At 37.2% G+C, this 22,000-nt stretch overlaps 1 long non-coding RNA gene across 1 annotated transcript; it reads left to right on the top strand.

The window, feature by feature from the left end:
- The first annotated feature begins 2,953 nt into the window (after positions 1-2,953).
- Positions 2,954-5,644, top strand: LOC122041495. Its single transcript, XR_006128990.1, has 4 exons — positions 2,954-3,462; positions 4,171-4,259; positions 4,871-4,933; positions 5,341-5,644. It is a non-coding gene; the product is annotated as an uncharacterized LOC122041495 (long non-coding RNA).
- Positions 5,645-22,000: the final 16,356 nt, after the last annotated feature.

The raw sequence follows: 22,000 nt of genomic DNA, 5'->3' as shown, positions 1-22,000 counted from the left end.
TTATTTCTCTTGTGAAAATACTAATATACAGTGTTTTTTAAAAAACATCTTTAAAAAATCTTTAAAATATACTTTACAAGATGTCTTGAAACTACTTTGAAAAAGTTTTTGAAAATATTCTTTTCAAAACTTATTTTTTAACTTTGAAATTTTTAATAAGTTATTTTCTTTATCCTTTTGAAAGACTAAGTGGTTTCAAAACTATCTTTAAATATATTTTGTAAAATATATGTTTTAACAAGTTTTTATGGTTATACATTTTTTCTTTCCTCCCTCAAAGAAATCCTCAGAATTATTGTAAAATATTCCTTTCTTTCCCTAGCAATTTTTTTTTGTCTATTTATATTTTTTTGATAAATACCAAAGGGGGAGGGTTAAGGGGTTAAGTTGAAACAAATCGAAATCCAAAAAACTTAAACCATATCATGTGTCTATTTATGATTGCATTTTTTCCTTTAACTTAACCCAGGTTGTCATTACATCAAAAAGGGATAGATTATTGGTGTGGTTTGCACTAACAGTCTAACTCAGATTTTAATGAATGACAAGTAAGTTAAGTTAGGTTTTGTTGTGATCTAACCACTTGATTAAGTGTGCAGGAAATCTAGCTAGGTCAATGGGTCGACCGGATATCTGGTACAAAATCTAGCTAGGTCAATGGGTCGACCGGATAGCTGGTACAAAATCTAGCTAGGTCAACGGGACGACGAGATAGTTGGTACGAAGTCTAGCTAAACGGGCCAACTGGATAGCTGGCACAAAGTTCAGACAGGTCGACGGGCTGACCGGATGTCTGACAAACTAGTAAGTTAAGGTAAGTCACTGGAGGAGAGTAATCAAGTGAGGACCTATCTCGGTTAAAGGGATAATACATGTCGGTCCAGTTTAGGTCTATTTGGGATCCCTAAGTTGAGACCTTGACTAGTTCCTGGTCCTAGAAGGATAGGAACTAATTTCTACTATGTATTTTTATTAAATTATCCAAATACTTGTTTTGTAGGGTATTTTTGGACTAACATTGTTTTGCAGAGCAAAAAGAAGAAAATTACCTTCGGATGAACAATGTTCGAAGGAGCCTTCAAGTAGTGAAGATGCCTTCGTACTGTTCATAGAAGGCGTCTTCCATGGCTATGGAAGGTGCCTTCTACAGGATAAACTTTTGGTGTCACAGCGGATAAGTGTTGGGTTGTTCGAGATCAAACTTGCCTCATTGGAGGCACCTTTTATGGCTATGGAAGGCGCCTTCCATGCCTTTTATAAGGCTGTCTCAAGAAGGCATTGAACAACAACTAATATATGAGCTACTACATGTTCTTTTGAGGTTCTGATTGCTCTGGGCTCCTATTACGACTCTACTATAAAGCTACTATGCCCGACGACTGCTTCAAGGACTTCCAATCATGGCCGGAAGACCGACATCGACACGAGCGCTCCCACTTCAATCTTTAAAGTGTCGATATTTTTTAATTAATTACTGCAAAAGGAAAAGTGCAGTGTGTTGCACTTGTTTAATTCTCTTTATACTCGATTTTATCTTTCAGATGTACCAGAAGAGACCTTTAGTGGATTACCTTTTGATAGATTCTCGGGACCTGGGTCTTGTTGTAAGAGTCACCAAAGGCTTCGAACCAAGTAAACCTTTCGTGTCTTCTTGTATTCTCGTTCTTTTTAGTTTTTCCGTTGTGTTTATATACTTTGATTTTAAAATGACAAAATGAATTTTTAAAACCACGTGATTCATCCCCCCCCCCCCCCCCCCCCCCTCTCATGTGTAAAAAATCCAACAATTCGTTGGAGTGGCCTGCCATGAGACTTCATAGATGATTCTCTACATATATGGATATGTTAATGAAGATCTCATTGTAGCTTAAGTGCGAGTTTCTTTTGACTTAAAGTATTCAAGTTATCTTGGTCATAAAGACTTATACTTTGACATCTTAAGCAAACATCTCCTTGGAGATGTAGACCATGGATGATTGAGTATAAGTTGAAGTGCCCGAAAATATTTGAATATCCCATAGAGAATTCACTACTTCTTGCAAGGAGATGTATACCCTATAACCACTCATCAGAATTGTTACTCAAAGTCTTTGGTCAAAGTAACACATATTAAGAGTACGATACTCTTATACACATGTAGGAGTAATTTAAATCTACAAGATGAGGAAGTATTACTTGGGCTAGATGTGGTATACTCAGCCTAGTGGGAATTGATATATAGACTATATCATGAACCAAGTAAGTATAACTAAAAGGTTCAGAAAGGAATGAGGCACGACTTTTAGGTTCGGCAAGCTTTTTGAGAGAGTATACCGTATAAGAGTATATCGTATAAGTGTTACTTAGGCTAGAAGTATAATATATAAGATGAGTAAAAAGAACGAGACACGATTCACTGTAACTATTGAAAGGTTCAGAAATAGTTCTAAAATCAACTGATAATTTTTTAGTCAATTAGGGGTCATAATGTACTACTAGATGTCACTTGTGATCGATCAATAATTAATGGTTAATTATGAATGACCAACATAATCAAGAACCTATTGGGTTACACGCACTACGAGTTTATCCAAATAACTTAGTTGGGCCCTCTTTGGTTTAATTATAAACCAAATTAGTTTGATTTTAATTAAAAAAGGTTTAGTTATTGAACTAAGTCACTACAAGAAAAAAAGTGAATACACATGACTTAAAAGACAACACATTTTGTCAAAAGTGTTATCTTTTTTTGTTTTTACAATGCTTAATTGTTGTCTATATTTTTTTTCTTTATACTAATAGACAACGTTGTTTAAAAACGGTTGTATATTAATGATTTTTATAAGTCAAAGACAACATTTTTTTTAAAAATATTATTTATTAATATTTTTTTAATGCCTAGATTTTTAAAAAGCATTGGGTATGAGCAAGCCTTCATCTAAATATGGGATGATCTAAATCGTTGAATGCAATTAAGGAATAGATACCCTACATTTCTCACTTGGCAGCCACCTCTTCTCCTGATCTCATCTCACAACTCGTCTCCTCCCGAAGTCACCACCTCAACTCTTCTTCCTTTCTATTGCCCACCACCAAGGCCTGTGGCATCACCCCCTCTCCTCACCGCCACTGACCAGCCATCTCTCTCCCCCTCATCTCCATCTTCTTTAACCACACAAGAAGGCTGACCCACCTCCTCTCTTCGTGAGGCAAGTGGCAGAGCTCGGCTCAGCTGAATCCGTCGCCAATCTTGTCCTTGAGGCTACCTCCCATCCCTCTCTTTTCGCCTTCGCCAAGATCCTCACCATCCCCAACCTCTCGAAGATACCCTTGTTGGCCACTGCCTTCTTTGTTCCTTTCATGTTTGCTAATCTTAACCTTCATACTGTTTCTATTCCCTGCTTCAGCTTCTGGCATCGCAGTATTCGTGGTATCTGGATGTGCCTCTCTTGTTTCCTCGTGGCACATGGAAAAATTACCAAAGTAAGCGTTCCTTCTTTTTCCCCCAAATTTGATGTAGCATCTAGCTTCTGATTTCTGAGATTCTTCTCAGCGACTTAGTTGTTTTCGGTAGATGAGTGCACATTTAATGGGCATACTTGATATGCTCTAAAATGTTTAAGATTCATAAATATGATTTCTTTCTTCTTCTTTTTTTTTGAGAAGAGAGTGGACAAGTTAAATCATTCTATTTGTGTAATAGCATGTTGTTGAATGAAAGGTGAAGTTGCCTTGGACATATGAGTTTTGTGCTTAACTTTTCAATGATAACATTGCTAAAAATGTAATACAATCTTGGCAAACATGTATGGTTTTGATGATTTGCACATTAATTTCTATTCTCATTATAACTGACAACATAATAAAGTTATCTTTTATCATATTAAAAAAAATAGAATCTTTTTTAGCTGCGAACCAACTTATACGGATGCTTTTTGTCACATTCTTATCCAAGTGAGATCCATAATTGGCGTTTGTGTTTAGTTTATTGGTTCTTTAGCAATGTTATGTAGCACTTGATATCTTTTACGGTAAAAGATGCTTCCTTTCTGAAGTTTGATAGGTTCTTGAATAATTATGCTAGTTTTCATTCGTCCCAAGAATAACAAATGCTGATGGTGATCATACAGATTATTTTGCATAATTCGTTTCAATTCCTTTCTAAGTTGGCAATATCTACTCTCATTTTAGGTAATGCTCATAGCCTTCCAGTTATGTTGCCTGATCGAGTTCGTAAGCTAAAGCAGCTTAGTGTATTAGCACTCATTGAAAATGAAAAGGTATATATGAGTATGTCATTTACCATTTAGTAGTCTATAGTTTCACTATAATTGTGTACTATTAAGTCATAATTGTGTCTAGTTTACATTCTTCATATTTATATGTGTACTATTAAGTCATTCCTTTATAGAACTACTGAAAGCATAGGAAATAAGTTGAATTGATAAGTTATGAAAATCTAGCTTCAATAGGTAATTCGCTACAGAAGCGCATCAAGAAACTCTTGATCTATTGCTTGGCTAGTGACTCCAAAAGCTTAAATTGGTTGTAGTTTATCAAAATTAGCTATAATTGTTGGTAAGATGTGAATGCCTTGGTTATAAAATTCCTAGATTGCTTTGGGCTTTCAAACATCAGGTTCTTGTGGGGGAAAAAAGGTTGAGAAATAATTGGAAGAGCATCTAATGATATCCAATTGGGTAGCATGTAATGATTTGTTTCCTGTTGGACTGACTAAAACCATTAGCATAAAAATCCTTACATCTAGCTAGAATTTTTTTAATAGCTTCATGATTTTGTAACTTCTTTTTAGACATTATCTTAGCATAGATGGCTACCCTTCTTTTCACCTTTGTAATTCTTTAATATGTTTCCAATTCTTTATTTACAGGGCATGAAGCTACTGCCAACAGGAAGAAAAAGCTCACTATCTTTAGTCCTCTATTCTTCAGTTGTGAGTTCCATGACTTAATGTGATAACAAAAAGTTACAAGTTTCATTCATTTGGGGTTGGCAATTCTACAAATTTACACGTGCAACTATTCTTTTTGTTTAATTCTATGCCATCTTTATTTGCTTTTGCCAGTTAGGTATCGGGATCTATCTATTTTAATTCTGTGCCATCTTTATGTTGCTTATTGATAATCTGGATAAGCATACATCCTTGAAAATAAATGATGTATCTAAGTGTCAATGCTCTTATATTATGTTAAACTGTCATGGAAGATTTGCTTACTGCAGATTATCTTGAATAAAATTGACACTATCTATGTACACCCAAGTAGTTAGGTTGAGGGTGCCACATAGATTGGGATCTAGTCCACTAAATGTTAATGTCTAATATAGCTACTGTTTATGCAGAGAAAAGAAGAAAAGAGAAGATAGATCAGCATCTCAGAAGGCTAATGAGGCCATCATGCAGTTCGTATGAGACATTTCTGTCTTTTGAGCATTGACTTTGTAGCATCACACCATGAACTAGGTCGTAGCTAGTTCTTGTTTAAATCTGGACTTGTCAATTTCTGTCTTCGTATCTGGAACTAGGCCATAGACATTTTTGTCCATTTCTGTCTTTTCAATCTGAACATGTCAATTATCTTCGAATCTTGTTTGAATCATGTTGACAGAACTATCAGCATTTTGAAAATTATGTACTTAGTTTTTATGTAGACTGTGTATGTATTATATATATATATATAGACTTTTGATATGTTGGGCGACGCTTTGTGCGTGACCGTGAACGACGCGCAGACGTGGCATTGCCAGCTCGGTTTCACTACAAATAAAATAATCTATGGAAGTTACTCTCTCCCTTTCTCGCCTTTGTTCAAAATTTCGGCGGCGCTTATTATCAAAAATAAAATCTCTCTCGCAGCTCTCTCTCCCTCCCTCCCTCTCCCTCCCCGCTCTCTCTCCATCGCTCCCGGTCTCCTTTGGCGTCTGTCCTCCGGGCAACTTGACGCTTCCCCGGAAAGTTCAATATTTTTGGTCTGGCTCGCCGCTCCCCCCCCCACCTCCCTCGATCCCTCCGTCGAAACTCGTCCCTCGTGCTCCCGGCCGGAAAGTTGCTCCCGTGTCTTCAATCGCAGGTCTACTGTGAGATCTTACCACCTCACTCCAATTTAATTTCTTAATCCACACTGTTATTACCTTGTGAAATCAGTATAAAAATAGCTGTAATAATTGTATAAAGATGCACCGCGACTTTGCTCCCATTTCTAACCGTTGCATCAACTACTACGACTGATGAAACCGTGCTTGTAGGATATGACTTGGATTGGTCGTGGTAGAAGGTCGGAAGGACTTGTGCTACGACCTGGATGGTCGACGGCTCCAACAACCGCCTACTCTCCGGTGGACTTTTATTTGCTGCTACAAGGTGTAGCAGCTTCATGAGGAGGAAGCTGCTACAACGTGTAGCAGTTAACTGTGCATGAAGCTGCCACACCTTGTAGCAGCTACCTTGTCATTTTTTAGCAGAGATTAACGTACTCGGTACCCATAGTTTTCATATTTTCTTTATCAACCCGATTCAAAAATTATTTTTTAAAAAAAATTTCACTGCTTCAGCGCCTTTCCTGCTACAGATTGATTGGAATTCTCTCTCCTTCGCTCCCTCTGTCTCCCTTGTCTTCGTCGAAGGTCCTCCGGTTGACCACTTGGGCCCCTGCCGGGAAAGTGAAAGGTCGGCTGCACCAACCGCCTGCTCTCCGGTGGACTTTCATTTGCTGCTACAAGGTGTAGCAGCTTCATGCGTAGGAAGCTGCTACAACGTGTAGCAGTTAACTGTGCATGAAGCTGCCACACCTTGTAGCAGCTAACTTAGTTAGTGGGATTCCTAGCCCCTCTATTTTCTAGTATAGATTAACACTACACTTTAAGATTAACCCTCTATTTGCAGCTACAATGTTGGTTTGTCGGTCTTCTAGCAGGCCTATTTTCTAGCAGAGATTAACCCAGTAGCAGAGTTTTCATCTTGCTAAAAAAAATGTGAAAATGTAATATGCGATGTTGCACCGGCTTTGCCTTGTTTTTGTTCCACGCGTTGAAGCAGTTACTTCGACTAATAAGCACTACACATTGTAGCAGTTACCTCAACATGTAGCTGCCACAACTTGTTGCAGCTAATGTGGTAAGACCCATTTTTAGTAGCAGTATTTTTGTAAAAGGATTAACCTTAAAAATATTTACTGGTCATGTCTTTAATTAAAATTGCTTAATAATTGATTTAAAAATATTTCAGATGCTTCAGCGCCTTTGATTTTATTTGCTTTGCTGCGACGCGGTGTAGCAACTACCTCGGCTAATAACTGTAACACCTTGTAGCAGCTACATCTACATGTAGCTGGCAAAACATGTGCCAGCTAAATTCGTAAGTCCTATTGTTGGTAGCCATGATTTTCTTATTGTACACAGATTATCAACATGAAAAAAAAAGTTTTTAAAATTATCTCCTCTGCCTGAGCTGCTTCGGTTAGTTTTTCAATTATTGTGATAATATATATTTATAATGTTTAAATACATTTTTACCCTCATAGATCAAAGTTTTTAACCCTAAACTCGCCGTGTGACAAATATTTCGAAGGAATTTCTTCGATAGTTGTTCGGTGGCCCACGGAGTCTTCATCAATCAACCTCTCTGCTCTGCAACGTTCTTTTTGTCATTCGAAGCTTCGCCTTCATTGTAAGTAATATGTTAGGGTTTATGTTCCAAAGCTTCGGCTACTTGGATATTTTGAATATTTAGGGTTGAGAACTGTCTCCTAGCTGCTAGGGGTTTAATGTTTTTAGGTCGCTCACCAAAGATGGTTTACTTTGAGGGAACAATGAGTTTAAAACAAAAATATATATCTTTCTTGGTGCAGCTCTTGTTGTTGAACTGCTACAAAATGAAACAACTCGCTTAAACACTACAGTCTCCATTGTCTTCTTACAAATGTTGCAGCTACTTGACACTAACTGCTACAACGTGTAGAGTACTCATGTTAAGCACAACTAGTCACATTTTTTATATAGGAGAGATTATAGAACTTGTAATGTATTAGATTATGGTTACTTATAACAGTCTCAGGTTTCATATTATGGTTGATAATATAGAGATTATAAACATGGTAATGTATTAGGGTCTGGTTACTACTTACTAATAACAGTATCGGGGTTTATATTATGGTTTATAATATAGAGATTACACATAAGGGAAGTGAGTAGCATTATGAGCTTATGTTTGTGTTTGACAGAACTAAATGGCGAGCTAGAGAACTGCAGCTTCCCGTGCATATCGCAAGAAAGTGCACTGGAAAAGTAACTACCCTCACTTCAAGGGATTTATATCATCACTCCACATAACCGACCGGTAGTTGGAGATGATCAATGGAAGCCCATTTGCTTGGGCATTAGTCATGCCTGAAATTGCAAATATTCATAGTCTTATTCAAAATATGTTTGACAATTGGGACGTGCAAGCCAGATTATTCATCTTTCATAACAAGGAGATTAGCTTCACTAGGAAAGACGTCTCATTGATACTTGGACTTCCAGACCACAGCGCTGAAGTTATTTTGCAACAGCATGCAGCTACCACCCCACTATTTCTACAACACTTCCATAATGTGGAGTGTACACAGAAGGAGCTGGAGAAGAAGATGATAAACCTCAGCAACCAACCTCCCTCTACTGAAACCGATACTCTGTTTTGTCAATTATTAATATTGTATTTCTTTGTTAGTGTTTTATTCACTACTACTAGCAGCATATCTAGATTACTAGTACAATCACTAATAGACTGCGTAGATGATTTTGCCAATTTAGGTAGGTATAATTGGTGTAAGGCTGTATATGACTATATTAGCCCGCAGCTGGGGGCCATTGGTTTGATGCTTTCACTGAGGATGAAACATGAGGGCCTTGCGGGAATGCAAGCTCCCATGCTCAGAGGGTTCACACATCTCCTTGCTGTAAGTCTCTAAATATAATGATAGTCTCATAAGATAAATCCAGAATGTATCAAATTTTGACAGTTTTTATTGTATTGCAGGTCTGGATGTGTGAACATGTCAGAATAATGGATCCTTACAGACAGCATGCCCTTCCAAGAATATGCAGATGGAAGTGGTCAGGCTCCCGTGTGGAGATAATAAAGTCGAGGATCGCTGAATTACCTCCTGCACAAATAATTGTTGATTTGCAACCTTCAGACCTAGAGACACACCTGCTCTCAAACGATCCCCTAGAAGATATTGTAGAGTATATAGATTAACAAATTGCAGAGGGGTTTTTACAATTAGCTTGGGAGGGCAATGCTGATCAAATTCCTGAGCAATCTAATGAAGAGGTAGTCGATGCTCAAGGTATTCCCCACCAAATTCCTGTACAGGCAGCAAAATGTATGGAAAAGCCGTATCGAGGTCCAGAGCCATTTTGTGTAGAATATGTTGAGGAAAAAGAGGCTTGTACAAAATGTCAAGCCTGGGAGGCAGAAAAATCTCGACTGGAGTCTGTGGTTGAGGGCAAGGACCAGGTCATTGCTCAGATGGAGCGCATAATAAGTGAGCTAAATCAGGAGAAAATTTTTTTTGCCAGTGATGCAGAAAAATCATTAGCTTCTAAGGATAAAATAATAGATGAGAAGGGCAGAAGTATAAAGGTAAAAGAGCAAAATATAGCAGAATAAGAGAGGAAAATCAAAAAGTTTGAAAGTCAGTTGCTTGCCAAGGTTATTCACCCATTACCTACCATGCGGCCAGTACCCAGGACAAAGACTTGTGGTACAAAGAGAAGGAACCTCCCAACTGGCAAAGAGATTAAGGGATTGCACTTGACCAAAAGGAGTAAAAGAGTAATTTTTGAAGATGAACATGAGGTAGAGAAGGCCAAGGGCAAAGGAGAGTCAGTTGGGGAGGCTCCTGTTAAAGTACAAGAAGGCCATGTACCATCTACTGATGTAGCTGCCACATCTTCATCGAATGAAAATTTGTCTACCCTTACCCAACTTAAATCCAAAATACTTAAGGTATGGGTTAGGTTGGTTAAATGTGTCTTCTATTACTCTTAATTCACATTTGAATAATCACGTTGAAACCTTGCCTATATATTTTGTTTCAGCAATCGAAGTCATATTTTAAGAAAAATAAAGATGTTGTTGTGGCAGAGACGTTGTTGAAACTGAGGCAGCTAACGTGAGTTGGAAGTTTCTTGAGTTATATACCATTTGATTGTGAACACAAGGTTATTTATCTTGGAAGTGGTTTTGCTTAATTAATAGTGAATCAAACATTTCATTGTGTTTAAGCAAATCTACTCCTGCACCTGATATTAAAGTTTATATAACACATATAATTTAGGCAACTGCTTTAAGTGTAGCAGCTATTGGGAGGGGTGACGTAAACAAAATTAATGTAAAGGTTTTTTTTTATTGTTTTTTGTAGGGTTACGACAAAACCAATATGGTCCAATGGGTTATATCATTGGGTTTGGCATCTTTCATGGGTATCTTTGATTGGACTGGCTACAGAGATGGTGATTGCATAAATGCATATTTTGCAGTAATTGCAGAGGAAGCCAAAACTTCCGGCATCCCTTATTGGCCATCTATATTTTGTCCTGTTGGTTTTGATGTAAGGATGACAACAACTACTCCTATCTAGTTTTTATTTTCAATATATGCCTCCAACAATGTTTGTCTGCATACACAGGATTTGTTTGCAATGATATCATATGAGGCATTTGGCCTAGCAGCAAGCACTAACACCGACGAATCACTCAGGTATATATTCTGTCCATTATATAATGCAGATGATCACTGACACCTACTGATCATAGACCTCAAAGAAGCTCAATATTTGCATTACAACTCACTTGGATCCTCACAACTATACACATCTAAGTTTCGAAAGTTTGTAAGTAACTTTCATGTTGAGTAAATCATATTGTAATGGATGTATGTGTGCATTGGTTACAAACTTCAAACTCGTGCAGGTTGATTTTTTTAAAAATATTGACCCACCTTACTACGAAATGTGGTATCCAGGGCTACATTCCTTAATGTCAAGAAAATTTGAGGTTTCTACGATCCCGGGGCCAACACAAGTTAAATCGTAAGTAGATATGCTTAATCATAAATTTGATACATGTCCAATCCTCTGCTACTAATTATGTTATTGACAGTGTAATATTAACTCTATCTTGTAGGCTAGATTGTGCAATTTTTGTGATGCGATACGCTGAGAGTTTAATGTATCGAAGGCCAACAAATTTTGGACAAGATGGAATGAGAGAATTTAGTTTTCATGTTGGTCATAAAATTTTTAATAGCAAACACTGGATTAATGACAAGGTGGGGGTGTAAAGGTATTGATAATCTGATTGTAAACGCATTGTGAAACTGATTAGAGTCAAAAAATTAGGCTTCGTGGTATTAATTTATTTGTAATACTGCTGTCAATGCCTTGCGAAGATAATACATTATATAGCAGCTAAAGATTATGTATATTAAATGTGGCAAAAGACAATTGTATATTTTTTTGATAGGAAGTAGATACTACAACTTGTTGCTGCTAATCATAAGAAGCTTAAAAATTTTGAAGATGCTTACCCGCAATAACTGCTATAGATTGTTGCATCTACTAATGAGATGCTGCTGTAATTTATAGGGGATAACTTTAAAAATATAGCGTGATAAATTATACTAAATTTTTACCACCCCATCAGGTTGTCATTAATGCGGTTTATGGAATGGATGAGAAAAAACTGCTACAATGTTGGTATGTATAATAAGTTGAAAAAAAAAAGTGAAATTCTTCTACTCAGCAGTTGCTACGACAACGTTTTGGCATGCAATGCACTAGTGGCCGCGCGTGGTAGTAGATACATCATAAAGTATAACACTAGCATAACTGCTACACGTTGTAGCAGATAATCCTAGGTAGCTGCTACAAAGTACAACAACTACAGTTAAGCTATATTGCTATAAGATGTAGCAGCTGATCCGCACTAACTGCTACACCTGTTTATTGAAAAAAGTATTATTTTATATGACCGACCCCTTCGGTTGCAATTAATGTGTAATATGGAAACGAAGGTTCAGCTACAAGTGCAAAACTATGGTTATCCGGTGTTTATAATCATCTTGCAGTAGATGCTACATAATGTAGTATCTACTCAGTACTAGGATAACAAGATATAGCACCAATAGAATACGTGACTACGTTAAACCTATAAATTAGGTTACGTGAGTAATTATAGGCAAACCCAGCGCATGTTATTGACGAGTCAAAAGGTTGACTCTTTTCGAGGACTTGTTGCACAAAAGCTGCTACACCATGTATTGAATTCCTGCCTGCAATTAATATACAAAAGCTGCTACACCATGTCGCAGCTTAAATTGTTTATAACTTATATTTTATTACACCTGGGAAAAGGGGATGATGCAAAGCCAGATAGAAGTAAACAAATACTAGCTGCTTTGGTGTAGCAGCTATAATATTGTAGCTGCTACAACGTGCACCAGATTTATCAATACCATGTTCCTAGTTATTGACAATGATATAGAATAATGAATCCATTTTATTTTACCGATTAAACATATCCCCACATGCCAATGAAATATAATTGGACTAATACATTAATTAGTAGCTGCTACAGATATTCCATAGTAACTGTAAACTTGCCGACGCCATAATGTATTTGTAAATCAAAGAGAATTCCTGAGGGAATGACTGAGGCTCTGTGGTGCACAAACGGAAGATTGTACAAAAGTCAGACCACTCCCTTACAGGCCATAACGCAGGAACGAACGGTGATCCTTTGATAGTGGTCTTCGCAAAACCAAAATTCCTTGCCGGTGGGAGACGTGGGAGAAGTTCGTGGAGGCACGATTCGTAGGGTTACTACATTATGATTTCCTCAGTGAACTCTAAGGGTCTTCATTGCGAACACAAGAGTGTTGGGCGATGATAGACCGCCTTAGCTTATCCACGTTATTTGGTCAAGGTTGGGAGAAGTTCGTCGTCACAAGAATCATATGGAGCCTCGTTACTGCATGAAAGAAACACTTGAATATGTTGCCTAGTTGCAATGAAAGAAAATAGGACGGTGGTGTCGTGAAAATGGCGTAAATCCAAGTTGAACTACTCATCTTGGAATCAGATGGTCATGTAAGCAGCCTCCCTGCTGGTGTTATTTGGTGTGCCTCTATAAATTTATTACTTTCACACAAGCAGCGTCTTTGATTCACTGTGTCTATATAATTGTAGTTAAATTAAATGGGGTGTAACAATTAAATATTTTTAGATGCGACCTGTTGCAGGAGCCGTTAGACAATACATGCACGGTAGGAATTCCTACCCGAGGGTTCATTAATCCTTGTATTTACTATATGTAAGATAGTCCTATCTTTTTCCAGCTCGTAATGGAGTGTAGTGAGAGTTTCAATGACCCAATTACTTGAAAAGACGCGTCCGTTTAACTTCTCTATAGGAAGCGGTAGGGTTTGGTAGAGGTTTTTTCCTATAATTACGCGATTCACTAGACAGACTCATCCAACTTGCCTTGCATTTGGTCCCCATTACATCTCTTTCATGATCATGTCTATCTTTAGCAGAAAGACGAAACCTACTATGGGTGGGGTTAAAGACCCCCCTTTGGAAGAGGATTCAAGCTATGCCTCTTCTTCACCAGAAAGATCATCTGTATCACTGGATCCGTATGCTTACAGGTTTGTATTATTTCATCGTGTTGTTCTTTATATATATCTTTATTTATTTTGAATCTCGATTTTTCCAACATATTCGTGACAGGTATCTCAGTTTATCCATGGAACATAATGTAGTTTGTGGCTATCTTAAGATTCTCACAGAACAACGGGACCAGGCGAGGAAGGAGTTAGAAGCTGCCCTTTTTCGAGAGAAAAAGAACCAAACAGAAATTGTGCAGCTACGATGTAAGCTGTCCCAAGTCAATGGGGCATTAGAGGAGGCCGCAATTCAAAATAATGAGTAAGATATCACTCTTTGTGAAGCTCTGCCTCACATCTCCATAGGGATGCTGCCTTTCGGCGGGAGAAAAAGAGTACAACTGTATGTGTCCAAGGAGGACGATACCTATGTCTTTGTAATGTATCATTAGTGACTGCTATAAAGGGAATGAATTACGCACTAATGTTTGAATAAACTCTTTGTTAAGATATTGTTTGTCTTATGTTATTATGAAACCTAACTATAGACTCCAAGCCTTTCTCGTATACGTTGAACAATATTTGTAGTCCCTCAATCTAAATGTTGACTTTGGATCTCATTTTTGGCCATCTTTACGTTTTATCTATTTGTTTATAGTTAGCCACAAGCTGCTATATGTTGTAGCAGCTTCAACGATACAATGTTGCAATATCATCAGCTTGTAAGAGGTGCTTCTTGTCCCCGCAAGATGGTCTAGTGGCCAGCACATGAGTTGTTACCGGCATGACGTCTGGGGTGCAATACTCGGCCAAGCCGAGATAAAAAGCCTCTCCTACACTTTGTAGTAGTCTGTACGGATTGGATGTCACCTCGTGTAGCAGTTACTTTGACTTGACTGTTATAACATGTAGGAACTAATCCGATTTTGTTGTAACACCCGCCCTCCCTGCTAACCCTAAGGGACGGGGCTACGATACTCAACGTACATATTACAGCGGAAGACTTAAAAATCATTTTTCTTGGTTTAATAAAAACCGAACTACACTAATATGATTTCCATAACATGATAACAAGTTAAATAGAAACATAACATCAAGTCAACCATGTAGTACTATAATATATGAAACCAAAGTGTAATTCCTAAAAGTTCTTAAAGCAGGTTCTTATTTGGTTGCCTAGCCACCGCCACACACATCTCTTTGCCTCTCCTGCTGCTCCTTTAGCTCATCCAGCTTTTTCCTTTATCTGTGGTACAAGGAAAGTAAGCTATGAGCACTCATGGCTCAGTAAGTTCCTTTCCAACTCACTAAAACTATAAATCATTACATAATCAAAGAATATATCAACATAACATGATCTCAACTAGTCATGGCATAACATATCATACTCTTTAAGCATATCATGCAACATAACAAAATCATAATTAGTCATGACATATCATCTCTTAAAGCATAGCATGAAATATAACATAATTCATATCTAATCATGGCATCTCATCTCTTAAAGCATGGCATGAAACATATCATAGTCATATCTAATCATGGCATATCATAAATCATAGCATTATCACAACATGATCATAAAGTATATGCAATATGATTTTGAAAACATGTATTCGAAAAACATGTGTATGTCTCATGATCTTTTAAAACCATTTCTTCTTATATATATACTTGAACATAATATCAACATATTCAGGGCCCCGGCTTGTACCATACATACATAACATAAATGCGCGCATCCTAAGTATATCCAAGGTAGCAAGTCTTGAATCATACTAGGAACTAGGTCAAGATCACAAAGCATGGCCTAGGGGCATACTTAGAGAGTCCATCCCTTATCAGCCTAGATCACAAAGCAAGGCCTAAGGACGTACTAAGGAGCCCATCCCTTATTAGCCTAGATCACAAAGCAAGGCTTAGGGCGTACTAAGGAGCCCATCCCTTATTAGCCTAGATCACAAAGCAAGGCCTATAGACTGATTAGGAGTCCACCCTTGGTACAAGCCTTACAAAGTAAAGTAGCATGTATAAAAATGCATCATTTAGTCACATAGCATAGCATAAAAGTATGCATCACTTAGGCATACATTATGTCATAAAAGTATGCATCACTTAGGCATACATCATATCATAAAAAGTATGCATCACTTAGGCATACATCATGTCTTGAGAAAGTATGCATCACTTAGGCATACATCATATCATCAAAAAGTATGCATCACTTAGGCATACATCATGTCTTGAGAAAGTATGCATCACTTAGGCATACATCATATCATAAAAAGTATGCATCACTTAGGCATACATCATGTCTTGAGAAAGCATGCATATTTCTATCCATGTAGCATATCATAAAAACAAGCATATTCCAAGCACATAGCATATCATTAAAGCATGCATATTTCTACTCACATAGCATATCATTAAATCATGCATATTTCTAAGCACATAACATATCATTAAAACATGCATATCTCTATCCACATATCATATCATAAAAAGGTATAAATCACAAGCATACATGATTAAGCATAAGGGTGTATCATGTGATTATACTATCATAAGAAACATGATAACATAGTTAACTTGGGTTCTAAGCTTCCTAAACCCTTGGGTTCCTATCATGGCTGAACCCCCTTAGGTCTCAATTTAGGTAAAAACAACCTCCAAGCATGTGAAACCTAAATTATCATTACATGAATTTCATAGGAAGCATTATAAGTATGATTTACTTGGTTTCTAAGTTCTCCAAGTCCTTAAACTCATGTGGCCGAACCCTATCAGTATATAAACAAGGTCCCAATTGTCATGAAAGCATGGAAACCTTAAACCATATTTATAGCATTTTTTTTCAAGTAACATAGTAAGCATATTGAGCTAGTTCCTAAGTCCTTCAAGCCCTTAACATATGTCATAGTCAAACTTTTAACAAGTGTTCATTAGGGCTAAAAACAAACATACAAGCATGTGAACTTGAACTAACATCATGTATAAATTCATAACAAGACATTATACAACATGTATGGCCGAAACTTACCCTAGCCTCAATTAGGTCATTAAACAACATATAGCATGGGAACTTTGTCTTTCTACTTATCATATTCCATGTAAAGTGACATAAGCATATTTAATTCTTGTTCTAGGGTTTCTAGGGCATCTATTCCTTCATGGCCGAAACATACAATGGTCCATTTAGGTCATGGAAAAATTATACAAGCATGTGACACAATCAACACATTATCCTATTTTCATAAGAAGCACTTTTAACACATTTGGTTCCATTTCTAAGGCCTCTAGGTCTTTTAAACCCTACTTGGCCGAAACTCAACAGTATATAAACTTGCTTCAAATAGCCTAAAAGCATAAGAAATCATACAAGTTTCATAGCATGTATAAAGACAAGCATAATAAACATACATGTGAATTGTGTCTTAGGCTTCCTAGGTTTCTTTCCCTTTTTCTTTTATTTTTCCTCATGGCCGAAACCTACCAATCTTTAAACTAGGTTTTAAGTGGCCTAAAGCATGGAAAACCTAAGTAAGTTTCATGGCAAAAATTACTAAGAACATCATATACAAAGTTGGTTCATAAACAAGCTAGGACCCTTGTGATCTTACATGTCATATATCATGTAACTAATTTTCCTATACTCAATTTAAACATAAGAACATTAAACAACCTTCATATCATAATATCACAGAGGTCTTGAGCATATTAGAATTTTGTTTAAGCTTTTCTAAACTATCCATCTTATCATGGCCGAAAATCTAAAATAAGAGTTCATGAATTTCTAGCAATGTTCAACATGCAATTCTTTAAGAAAACTCTATATTCTATCATACAAACATGGTTTCTTAAATTTAAAGGTCTTCCTAACCCTAAGCCCTTTTCTTGGCCGAAACATATAAATGGATTTCTTTTGGTTCCAAGTAACTTTTAAGCAAGAAAACTAATAAAAGATCCTTAATAGTTCATGGAGAGAATCTTGCACTAGTTTGGTTACACAATATTTTCCCTAACCTCCTTAAAATATTTTTGGCTGAAATTCTAGAGTTAGGTACTCCTCTAATCAAGCATCATTTATGTATAAAAACATGAAGAAAATCCTTCCTACATAGCATAGAGAAAATATCATGAAATAAGGACTTGTTTAAACCTTCCTAGATTTGAAAACCCTTTCTTTGGCCGAATTTTTCTTAAATTCTTTCCTAGGTTTTCTAATCCTTATAAAATCCGAAAATCACATAAAAAATCCTTGTACCACAGGTGAGGGGAAGCTTACATCCTTTTCTCTTGTGGATCTAAGGTATGGTGATGAAAGAAGTAGCCTCTCCTTCTAGTTCCTTTCCCTTGATTCCCTTGCTTAGTCCTCCTTGTATCTTAGGCTTTCTTAGGAAGAAAACCTTGGCTTTGGGGCCGAAGATGGAGGAGAGGGGAACTGATGGTTTCGGTGAGGGAGAGGAAGAATGAGAGAAAATGAGAGAAAAATAAACTTCTCTTTTCTTACTCCCTTTTATGTTAAGGGGGAAGAGGTAGCAAAATTGATTTTTGCTTTCCTTCTCCCTTAGCCTTTTTTTTTTCTATTTCCTATTTATTTTATTTATTCATTTATTCTTACCATTCATGATGAAATAAGGGGGATTGAATCCTCTTAATTCCCTCTTTAAATTTTCGGCAAGAACAAAGAGGAAGAGGGAGAGAAAGGGAGGAAGGCAAGTTGCCTTTCTCTTGCTCCTTTCTTGTTTTCTTTTGGCTAGCTTTTACTCTTACCTTTATCATGAGTTTCCCTCCTTTGTTATCAACATCTTCTCTCTATCCCAATTGGTTTCTATTAATTAATTCTATGAAATATAATATAAGAGGTTCATGGTTCAATCCTTGACCTCCTCTTCTTTTTATTTCATTTTATTTCATTTTATTTCTTTTTGCTTCAACTCTCTTCCTATTATTTTTCTAAGGAAAAATCCCAAATTCATATATTTATCTTACAAGCTTAGTGGGTATTACATTTGTGAACCCCGAGGAGATGTAGTCATTAATGCTGATGTAACTAACAAACCAATTCGGGTGGTTCAGGTCGGGTCGGGTCAGATTGAGTTTTTTTTTTAACCCAACCCGAACCCGAGTTCAACCCTAAACCCTAAAACCAAACCCGACCAACCCGATAAACCCTATTCACTTTTCTCTCAATACTCCATCATTATCATACAAACATGATATTAATATACATAAAAACATCTTAATTTTCAAAATAAACTTGGATTTAACCACAAAAAAACCCACAAAACCCTATAGTTTAGTCAACCAGGGTCATCCCGGGTCAATCAGAAGCCGACCCAACCCAACCCGAAATTTTTTAACACTCCAACCCTCCAACCCTAACCCGACCCGAACCCGAAAAAGGCGAAGCCAAACCTCATTTTTTTCGGGTCGACTCGGGTTGGGTCGTCGGGTTGGGTTCATTTTTTACACACATACAGTTCTTCATGATGGCCTTGGGAGGGGTTGGGGGGAGCGTTGGGGGCGAACGTATTCCTTTTTTACCACCTTGTAAAGAGATGTTCCTGCACTGTGTTGTAGTTACTACGGATTGGCTGCCACATCGTGTGGCAGTTAATTTGAATTAGCTGCTACAACGTGTAGGAACTAATCCTATTTTGTGAGATCCAAGAAGATGTAGCCGTTAATGCTGAAGTAACTAACAAATCCCACTGTCTATTGCATACATACATTTGTATGCAGACTTATCAAATAGAGTATAGGTGACCTACGACATCTTTCCATTCATCCGTCACATCCATAAATGACCACTCATACCTGTCAGTTATGGGAGGTGTGACAAGCAATACCTATCATAAACCACGACTAGTGAAAGGAAATCCGAATCTTACTTTTTCAGACCGCTAGTTGGATGCGTAAAGTAGATTGATTTTGCCCCCTCCCGCTTTCACAGCACACCCCTCTTCCGCCGTCTCTCACTGTCAAATGACAGTTGTATCCTTATTTTTCCTTTTTGTTCGATTTTATTTAATGTATATTTTTAAAAAAAATTTATTTTGAAGATTTTTAATTTATTATTATTATTTTATTTTATTTATTATATAATTTTTTCATCAAAATTTATATATATATTAGTAATTTTATTTACTTTTTTATTAGTTTTATGTTTAAATGATTATGTTTATCTAAAGAAATATAAATTTATATAGGTAATTTAAAGACTGAGGATTTTCAGCTTAGTACCAGTGATGTAGTAGCTGGATTTTCTTCATTGAATGGTCTAAAATGTCTTATTATATGAAGTGTCCTTTGTGAGGATTAAAGTATAGCACCAACAGAACCAACTACCATTTATATTCATGGCCACAACGAATATGGTAGCATAAGATTGGAGACAAAACTTAAAATGAGATGACATTATGACCTATCAAGTAAATGCTCTACATTGTACCAGTATACCTTTAAATTAGCTGCTACACGTTGTAGCAGTAAAATATCCACGCATAACTCGCCTCTACTCCACGTTGTAGGATATTAGGGTCCTAGCTGCTTAAATAGCGTAACGCGTGAAGCGTTATTGTGTATTTTTTAATTATTTTTTTTGCCATCTGCAGCATTAACGCGTTCATAAGTTTGAACGCGTTAATGCTATAGTAAATAAAAAAACTCCACGTATCTCTGCAGAAGTAAAAAAAAAGGTGCCACGTCGGCGTTAATGCTTAGGCATTAACGCCCGTTGCAGATGCTCTAAAAATTTGTAATCGTAGCATAAATCTTTGAGGGTCTATTGAATGACCACTTAGCAGGCATCGACCCTAGAATGACCACTCAGAGCAGACCCATCACCCATATGACTATACATAGCTAGCATAATTAATGACCCCTGCCTCGTTTTCTTCTAAGTAGCTTTGGCAGTCAGGTTTGTTTGGGCACGTGCTTGCACCTGATTTCTCTTTATAATTGAGGGTCGCAACGTTCATGAATGTGGCAAAGGGTAATGAGTAGCAGTTTCATCGTTTTCCCACATTTTCTCGGCACCACCTCCGTCAATCCATCCATGCCTTCCTATATAAAGTTGGAGGTGCATGAAGCTCCCAAATCAGAAAAGGCAAAGCGGTCAACTAGACTTCTACACTCTAGAGTACAGTTCCATATGTTAAATCCTATTTCCTTAATACAATCATCATCGTCTAGCTCTCATTAACATACGTGGATGATAGGCGGATGGTCATGCAAATTTCTCACTTCTGTCTTAAATCATGTGTGCGCAACAAAGTGCTTCTTCATCTCCCTGAGGAATCGTCATGGAGCACATTCTTTGTGATTCTCTCCTCCTCCAACTTGGACCATCCACGACCAAGTGACGTGGGGTGTATCAAGCTCCCATTTTGGCCAAGACAAAGCGGTCATGTATCCTTCCACGGTCTAGATTATGGTTCCATACTCGTAAAATTAGTTCCTCATTCCAAACACCATCGTCAAGCCCTGATGCGTGTATGTTGATGAGGTTTAGCTGCTGGAGTACATTAGGGAGAGGATGATGGCCTCGAATAAGTTTTCCCAGCCAGTCACAAAGGATGCGAGGCATGTGGAAAATAATACAATCACTTTACTGGTCACAACACTCTGTACGGTTGATGAAGGGTGTTTCTGAATGGAGATGAATATGGATGATATTTGGCCTATATGAATATGACGTTGCTGGTATGAGAGCAGTAGGTGTTGTTGGAGGTTTTAAACACCGGTCAATATATGACCACTAATGCAATGGAAATGTAAATGTATTAACATTATTAGCTCTTGTCTTTGTAATAATTCAATGTATGGGTGCTATACATTGATATCCAAGTACTAAGTATCTACTACATTATGTAGCAGTTACTACAATATATTGTTAACCACATGATTTTTTTTTTATTTTATTATTCTCATTTTGTGTCGTAAGTGTATCGTAGAAGCATGAACTGATATATTCAAGTGGACTAATGCATACTTGAACAAGCACGCGACCTCAGGAACTGACGTCCACGCTGGAGCAGCTACGTTGTGGCAGACAGAAACACCATTGTAGGAACTTAATTACCCTTCCAATATTAACACCTCCGGGAGGAGTCGGTGATAATAATTTTAACTTACGTTAAGGTATAGTAGATACTGGTCTGTAACTAAACCAACACAGACCACGTCCGTCTGTATATTTATTGGAGGTGTCAAGGTTTGTAAAAATTTATTTCCAAACTATATTTCTAAGATGTTAATTATACGAAATAGTTTGTTCGACCATTGGCTACTTCAAAGTGTAGCAGCTATTCGGCCGGAATTGCGATATAGTGTCACATCACCTCTTAA

Source organism: Zingiber officinale, chromosome 2A (genome assembly GCF_018446385.1).
Source record: "Zingiber officinale cultivar Zhangliang chromosome 2A, Zo_v1.1, whole genome shotgun sequence".
Taxonomy (NCBI): domain Eukaryota; kingdom Viridiplantae; phylum Streptophyta; class Magnoliopsida; order Zingiberales; family Zingiberaceae; genus Zingiber; species Zingiber officinale.
The sequence above is the reverse complement of the archived record's forward strand: the minus strand, read 5'-3'. Positions and strand labels throughout refer to the sequence as shown.